The 8,840-nt window shown below is 42.1% G+C and overlaps 1 long non-coding RNA gene across 1 annotated transcript in view; it reads left to right on the top strand.

The window, feature by feature from the left end:
* LOC311142735 overlaps positions 1 to 8,840 on the top strand; it is a 215,420-nt gene that overhangs the window by 23,333 nt on the left and 183,247 nt on the right. The gene's annotated exons all lie outside the window — the stretch shown is intronic.

Genomic DNA, 8,840 nt, shown 5'->3' with positions numbered 1-8,840 from the left:
TTAATATGATTTGACTCTTTGCAGGCTGTCAGGCTGTCTAGTCACAGAGGAAGGCTGTGCTGCTCTGGTCTTAGCTCTGAAGTCAAACCCCTCACACCTGAGAGAGCTGGACCTGAGTAACAATGACCTGAAGGATTCAGGAGTGAAGCTGCTCTCTGCTGGACTGGGGAATCCCCACTGTAAACTGGAGACTCTGAGGTCAGTATTCCTGTATCACTCAATGAACACACACACACACTGGACACACACTGGACACACACACACAGGACACAAACACACAGGACACACACACACACACACACACACACACACACACACACTGGACACACACACACACACACACACACACACACACACACACTGGACACACACACACACACACACACACACACACTGGACACACATACACACACACACTGAACACACACACACTGGACACACACACACACACACACATATTAATTTAGTAGTGTTTAGAAACATGTTATCTACTGTTAATAATGATACATTAATTAATTTATATACAGTACCAGTCAAAAGTTTGGACACACCTACTCATTCAAGGGTTTTTCTTTATTTTTACAATTTTTACATTGTAAAATAATAGTGAAGACATTAAAACTATGAAATAACACATATGAAATCATGTAGTAACCAAAAAAGTGATAAACAAATGAAAATATATTTTATATTTGACATTTTTCAAATAGCCACCCTTTACCTTGATGACAGCTTTGCCCACTCTTGGCATTCTCTCAACCAGCTTCACCTGGAATGCTTTTCCAACAGTCTTGAAGGAGTTCCCACATATGCTGAGCACTTGTTGGCTGCTTTTCCTTCACTCTGCGGTCCGACTCATCCCAAACCATCTCAATTGGGTTGAGGTCGGGGGATTGTGGAGGCCAGGTCATCTGACGCAGCACTCCATCACTCTCCTTCTTGGTAAAATAGCCCTTACACAGCCTGGAGGTGTGTTGGGTCATTGTCCTGTTGAAAAACAAATGATAGTTCCACGATGCCCAAACCAGATGGGATGGCGTATCGCTGCAGAATGCTGTGGTAGCCATGCTGGTTAAGTGTGGTTAAATTCTAAATAAATCACAGACAGTGTCACCAGCAAAGCTCCCCCACACCATCACACCATCACACCTCCTCCTCCATGCTTTACGGTGGGAAATACACATGCAGAGATCATCCGTTCACCCACACCGCGTCTCACAAAGACACGGCGGTTGGATCCAAAAATCTCAAATTTGGACTCCAGACCAAAGGACAAATGTCCACAGGTCTAATGTCCATTGCCCGTGTTTGTTCGCCCAAGCAAGTCTCTTCTTCTTATTGGGGTCCTTTAGTAGTGGTTTCTTTGCAGCAATTCGACCATGAAGGCCTGATTCACACAGTCCCCTCTGAACAGTTGATGTTGAGATGTGTCTGTGACTTGAACTCTGTGATGCATTTATTTGGGCTGCAATTTCTGAGGCTGGTAACTCTAATGAACTTATCCTCTGCAGCAGAGGTAACTCTGGGTCTTCCATTCCTGTGGCGGTCCTCATGAGAGCCAGTTTCATCATAGCGCTTGATGTTTTTTACGACTGCACTTGAAGAATCTTTCAAAGTTGTTGAAATGTTCCGTATTGACTGGCCGTCATGTCTTAAAGTAATGATGGACTGTCATTTCTCTTTGCTTATTTGAGCTGTTCTTGCCATAATATTGACTTGGTCTTTTACCAAATAGGGCTATCTTCTGTATACCCCCCTATCTTGTCACAACACAACTGATTGGCTCAAACACATTAAGAAGGAAAGAAATTCCACAAATTACCTTTTAAGAAGGCACACCTGTTAATTGAAATGCATTCCAGGTGACTACCTCATGAAGCTGGTTGAGAGAATGCCAAGAGTGTGCAAAGCTGTCATCAAGGCAAAGGGTGGCTATTTGAAGAATCTCAAATATAAAATATATTTTGATTAATTTAACACTTTTTTGGTTACTACATGATTCCATATGTGTTATTTCATAGTTTTGATGTCTTCACTATTATTCTACAATGTAGAAAATAGTAAAAATAAAGAAAAACCCTTGAATGTGTAGGTGTGTCCAAACTTTTGACTGGTACTGTATATATACATATATGAATAGATATGGCAGGTTTCAGGACACTGATGTATCTGAAATTGTTGAAAAAATATATTTTCACACCAAAGAATAGCAGTGTGGTTTTAATATGATTTTACTCTTTGCAGGCTGTCAGGCTGTCTATTCACAGAGGAAGGCTGTGCTTCTCTGGTCTCAGCTCTGAAGTCATGCCCCTCACACCTGAGAGAGCTGGATCTGAGTAACAATGACCTGAAGGATTCAGGAGTGAAGCTGCTCTCTGCTGGACTGGGGAATCCCCACTGTAAACTGGAGACTCTGAGGTCAGTATTCCTGTAGTTGGTCAACAAGTGATAACTATTCACCAGATCCACATGTGTTTACCAGGCACACATAGTCCACACCATATGTGTTTGGACAGTGAAGCTTACAGTTAAAAATTTGGTGCTATGCTCCAGCATTTTGGATTTCAGATATAATGTTTCATATTAGGCAACAGTACAGAATGTCTCCTTTTATTTAAAGGTATTCATATATATATATATATATATATATATATATATATATGTATATATATATATTTTACCGTTTAGAAATGAAAGCACTTTATGTATCTTGTTCTCCCATTTGAAAAAGTCGTAATAATTTGGACATATTCACTTATATTATATTAAAGTAGTCATAAGTTTAGTATTTGGTCCCATATTCCTTACCCACAGTGATTACATCAAGCTTGTGATTCTACAAACGTGTTGAATGCATTTGCAGTTTGTCTTGGTTGTGTTTTAGATGATGTTTTTCCCAATAGAAACTGAATGGTGAATAATGTCCTGTCATTTTGGAGTCACTTCACTTGTATTGTCAGTAAGAATAGAAGATGTTTCTGAACACTTCTACATTCATGTGGATGCTACCATGATTATGAATAATCATGAATGAATCGTGAATGATGATGAATGAGAAAGTTACAGAGGAACAAGGATCATACCCCCTCTGTTGGTAATGGTGAGAGGTTAGCATGTTTTGTTGTAGCCTCTGTAACTTTCTCACTCATTATTATTCATGATTCATTCATGATTTTTCTTAATCATAGCATCATCAGGATTAATTTAGTAATGTTTAGAAACATGTTATCTACTCACTTAGACAGAAAATTACTCCAGTCATCATCCACCATTCAGTTACTATTGGACAAAACATAACCCAAAACACATCCAAAACAAACTGCAAATGCAACCAACGAGTTTGGGACCAAATACTAAACCTTTGCCTATTTTAATACACTATGAGTGAATTTATCAAAATACTTATGACTTCTTCAAAAGTGGGGGACTAGATACATAAAGTGCTTTCATTTCTAAATGGTGAAACAGATATGTATTCAAATACCCTCAAATAAAAGGTGACATTATATACTGTCACCTCATATGAAACATTTGATCTCAAATCCAAAATGCTGGAGTATAGAGCCACATTTAAAATGTTAGATTCACTGTCAAAATAGATATGGTGTGGACTGTATACTCAATACAATCTACCGTAATTTTCGGACTATAAGCCGCGCCTTTTTTTCCCATTTTTCGACCCCTGCGGCTTATATAACGGTGCGGCTAATCTATGGATTTTTACAGCTAACGGCCACTAGAAGACCTCCCAAATCTATGGATTTTACAGGTTACAGTCCACCAACTTTAACTCTATGGGCTCTATGACCGGTCCGCGCCCCCCACCTTTAAGCGGCGGGCTCCAGCAGGAAAAGCTGGAGGCCGGAAAAGAGTGAGACAGGTAGCGCGCAAAAGTAAAAGTGGAACCGAGAGTGGTACGAGAGACAGAACGAGAGACAGAACGAGAGCAAGACAGACAGACATTACGAGAGCGAGACAGTTTGTGCAAAGGAAGTTTTCATGCACAAACCCTCATTATGGAAAACAAACGTAGAAATGCATATGATGCAGCTTTTAAGTTAAAGGCAGTCAATCTGGCTGTAAAAGAAGGAAATAGAGCTGCTGCACGTAGCCTTGGCATCAATGAGTCAATGGTGAGACGTTGGAGTCGCCAGCGGGAAGAACTGTCTCAATGCAAAAAGTCAAAAAAAGCTTTCAGAGGTAATAAAAGCAGATGGCCCGAACTTGAAGACTTTCTTGAAGATTGGGTGAACACACAGAGAGCAGGCGGCCGACGTGTTTCCACCGTGCAGATCCGACTGAAAGCTGAAACAGTCGCCACCGAAATGAAAATTGAAAATTTTAGAGGTGGACCATCCTGGTGTTTCAGATTTATGAGACGAAAGGGACTCTCCATCAGGGCGCGGACGACTGTGTGTCAGCAACTCCCTCCCGACTACCAGGAAAAAATAACAAACTTTGGCGAATTCACACAAAGAATGATAGAGGAATATTCCATCGGACCGGACCAGATCATAAATATGGATGAAGTGCCTTTGACGTTTGACCTGCCTCTCACTAGGACTGTTAACAAGAAAGGTGAATCGTCCATCACGTTGAGAACCACTGGCCACGAGAGAACGAATTTCACTTGTGTTCTTGGCTGCACAGCATCTGGATTAAAGCTTCCGCCAATGGTGATTTTTAAGCGGATTACAATGCCAAAAGAAAAGATTCTGAACGGCATCTCCTTTAAAGTCAACAAGAAAGGGTGGATGATGGAAAGCGTAATGAATGAGTGGCTGAATGAGTGCTACGTCAAGCGCCCTGGAGGATTCTTTCGCCAAAAAAAAGCTTTGCTCGTTTTGGACAGCATGAGGGCCCATATAACGGATTATGTGAAAGCAGCCATCAAGAGCACAAACTCGATTCCAGCTGTGATTCCTGGGGGCACAACGAAGCATCTGCAGCCACTCGACATCAGTGTCAATCGTGCGTTCAAAGTGGCACTACGCGTTCAGTGGGAGGCGTGGATGACTAGCGGCGATAAATCATTCACCAAAACTGGTCGTATGCGAAAAGCAACTTTCACTCAAGTTTGCGAGTGGATCCTGATAGCGTGGAGGAGTGTCAAAACATCCACGATCATTAACGTGTTCCGAAAGGCTGGACTGCTGCGTGATGAAGAGGAGGACGCCGCCACAGCTGAGGCCCTTCAGAGGCTGTTCGATTCCGACAGTGACGAAGAGGAGTTCGTTGGTTTTGAGAGCGTCAACGAAGGAGAGAGGAGAGTGGCTGACGAAGCCACCCTGAGCCTGTTCGTTTCCGACACTGAAGATGAGGACTTTGGTGGTTTTAGTACGCAGGAAGAAGACGGAGATGAGGATTAATGACTTGACTTTTCTGGTTACAGCCGTGTACTGCACCTTAGCCTAAAAGATGAAGACGAGCTCCTGAGTGGCGCAGTGGTCTATGGCACTGCATCGCAGTGCTAACTGTGCCACTAGAGATCCTGGTTCGAATCCAGGCTCTGTCGCAGCCTGCCGCGACCGGGAGACTCATGGGCGGCGCACAATTGGCCCAGCGTCGTCTAGGGTAGGGGAGGGAATGGCTGGCAGGGATGTAGCTCAGTTGATAGAGCATGGCGTTTGCAACGCCAGGGTTGTGGGTTCGATTCCCACGGGGGGCCAGTATAAAAAAAAAAAAAATATGTAATCACTAACTGTAAGTCGCTCTGGATAAGAGCGTCTGCTAAATGACTAAAATGTAAATGTAAATGTAAAGACGAGGATTAATGACTTTTCTGGTAGGCTGATTACCGTATATTTTAAGCAGCCGTGTTGCTGCAACTTTAGGTTTACGCGCTTACTGTCGTGTTACAGGCACTTTATTTTGCACTTTAAAAAAACACATTTAATTTAGCCATTGATATTGCCTCGTCAAGCGCTGTAAGCTTTGTTTTTTGTTATGGTACTACTGTAGGCTATAATGTAGATAAATATTCAAAGATGTGCACACTTTTTCAAGGTTTTTCAAAAATAACCAAAGTTAAGTGGTTAAATGATTGTGACGCTATTAACTAATTTTGCTGGAATACGTTATGCAAATATGCAACTTGTTTGTTGAAATGTTAATAAATGGGAGCTTCCTCAAGCAGCCATCTCTTTCCCGACAATCCCCTCTGTGCACGAACCCTTACATATGGTAATTAAACATTAAAACACCTGTGGTTTATAGTCCAGTGCGGCTTATATATGTACACATCATTCAATTTAGCTGCTGCGGCTTATACTCCGGTGCGCTTTATAGTGCGGAAAATACGGTAAATCTGATACCTCACTGTCTGTCTTTTGCCTGATACTGCTTTTTAAACTGTTCTGGTCTGTCAACTCAAATATTCGTACTATACATGTTTCTCTCTACAAGCAATATTATGATAATTTCTAATAAAGATACATTCATTTATGAATGGATATGGCAGGTTTCAGGACACTGATATATCTGAATATGTTGTAAAAATATACTGCCACAATTTTCACCACCAAAGAATAGCAGTGTGGTTTTAATATGATTTGACTCTGTGCAGGCTGTCAGGCTGTCTAGTCACAGAGGAAGGCTGTGCTTCTCTGGTCTCAGCTCTGAAGTCAAACCCCTCACACCTGAGAGAGCTGGATCTGAGTAACAATGACCTGAAGGATTCAGGAGTGAAGCTGCTCTCTGCTGGACTGGGGAATCCCCACTGTAAACTGGAGACTCTGAGGTCAGTATTCCTGTAGTTGGTCAACAAGTGATAACTGTTCACCAGATCCACATGTGTTTACCAGGCACACATAGTCCACACCATATGTGTTTGGACAGTGAAGCTTACAGTTTTAAATTTGGTGCTATGCTCCAGCATTTTGGATTTGAGATAGAATGTTTCATATTAGGCAACAGTACAGAATGTCACCTTTTATTTGAGGATATTTTCATACATATCTGTGTTACTATTTAAAAATGAAATCACTTTATGTATCTATTTCTCCCATTTGTATATGTCGGAATAATTTGGACATATTCACTTATATTGTATTAAAGTAGTCATAAGTTTAGTATTTGGTCCCATATTCCTTACCTGCAGTGATTACATCAAGCTTGTGATTCTACAAACTTGTTGAATGCATTTGCAGTTTGTCTTGGTTGTGTTTTGGATGATGTTTTCCCCAATAGAAACTGAATGTTGAATAATGTCCTGTAATTTTGGAATCACTTCACTTGTATTGTCAGTAAGAATAGAAGATGTTTCTGAACACTTTTACATTCATGTGGACGCTACAATGATTATGAATAATCATGAATGAATCGTGAATGATGATGAATGAGAAAGTTACAGAGGAACAAGGATCATACCCCCTCTGTTATTGGTAATGGTGAGAGGTTAGCATGTTTTGTTGTAGCCTCTGTAACTTTCTCATTCATTATTATTCATGATTCATTCATGATTTTTCTTAATCATGTCATCATCAGGATTCATTTAGTAGTGTTTAGAAACATGTTATCTACTCACTTAGACAGAAGATTACTCCAATCATCATCCACCATTCAGTTACTATCGGGCAAAACATAACCCAAAACACAACCAAAACAAACTGCAAATGCACTGCCACTATTTTCACCACCAAATAATAGCAGTGAGGTTTTAATATGATTTGACTCTTTGCAGGCTGTCAGGCTGTCTAGTCACAGAGGAAGGCTGTGCTTCTCTGGTCTCAGCTCTGAAGTCAAACCCCTCACACCTAAGAGAGCTGGACCTGAGCTACAATCACCCAGGAGACTCAGGAGTCAGACTGCTCTCTGCTGGACTGGAGGATCCACACTGCAGACTGGAGAAACTGAAGTATGTAGAGGGTTTATGTCAATGTTCATATCAGACATGTTGGAGTTATCAGGCTAGTTAAGACAAACATTCTGACCACCACTTGGACTAAGTTATATAAAGAGTGTGTGTGTGTGTGTGTGTGTGTGTGTGTGTGTGTGTGTGTGTGTGTGTGGGGGGGGGTCCAGTGTGTGTGTGTGTGTGTGTCCAGTGTGTGTGTGTGGGTCCAGTGTGTGTGTGTGTGGGTCCAGTGTGTGTGTTTGTGTGTGTGGGTCCAGTGTGTGTGTGTGTCCAGTGTGTGTGTGTGTGTCCAGTGTGTGTGTGTGTCTAGTGTGTGTGTGTGTGTGTGTTTGTGTGTGTGTGAGTGTGTGTCCACTGTTTGTGTGTTTGTCTGTCCAGTGTGTGTGTGTGTCGTGTGTGTGTGTATGTGTGTGTGTCCAGTGTGTGTTTGTGTGGGTCCAGTGTGTGTGTTTGTGTGTGTGGGTCCAGTGTGTGTGTGTGTGTGTGTGTGTGTGTGTGTGTGTTTGTGTGTGTGTGAGTGTGTGTCCACTGTTTGTGTGTTTGTCTGTCCAGTGTGTGTGTGTCGTGTGTGTGTGTGTGTGTGTGTGTCCAGTGTGTGTGTGTTTCTGTGTCCTGTGTGTCCTGTGTGTGTGTGTGGGTCCAGTGTGGACATACACACACACACACACACACACGCAAACACACACTGGACACACACACCCACTGGACACACACACACACACACACACTGGACACACACACACACACACACACACACAAACTGGACAAACACACACATACTGGACACACACACACTGGACACACTTGACACACACACACACACTGGCACACATACACTGGACACACACACATACACTGGACACACATAAACACTGGACACACATATACACTGGACACACACACACACACACACTGGACACACACACACACACACACACACTGGACACACACACACACACAATGGACACACACACACAGACACACA

This window comes from Coregonus lavaretus (assembly GCF_964263955.1).
Source record: "Coregonus lavaretus genome assembly, chromosome: 2".
In the NCBI taxonomy this organism is placed as follows: domain Eukaryota; kingdom Metazoa; phylum Chordata; class Actinopteri; order Salmoniformes; family Salmonidae; genus Coregonus; species Coregonus lavaretus.
This window is presented reverse-complemented; position numbering and strand designations above follow the sequence as displayed.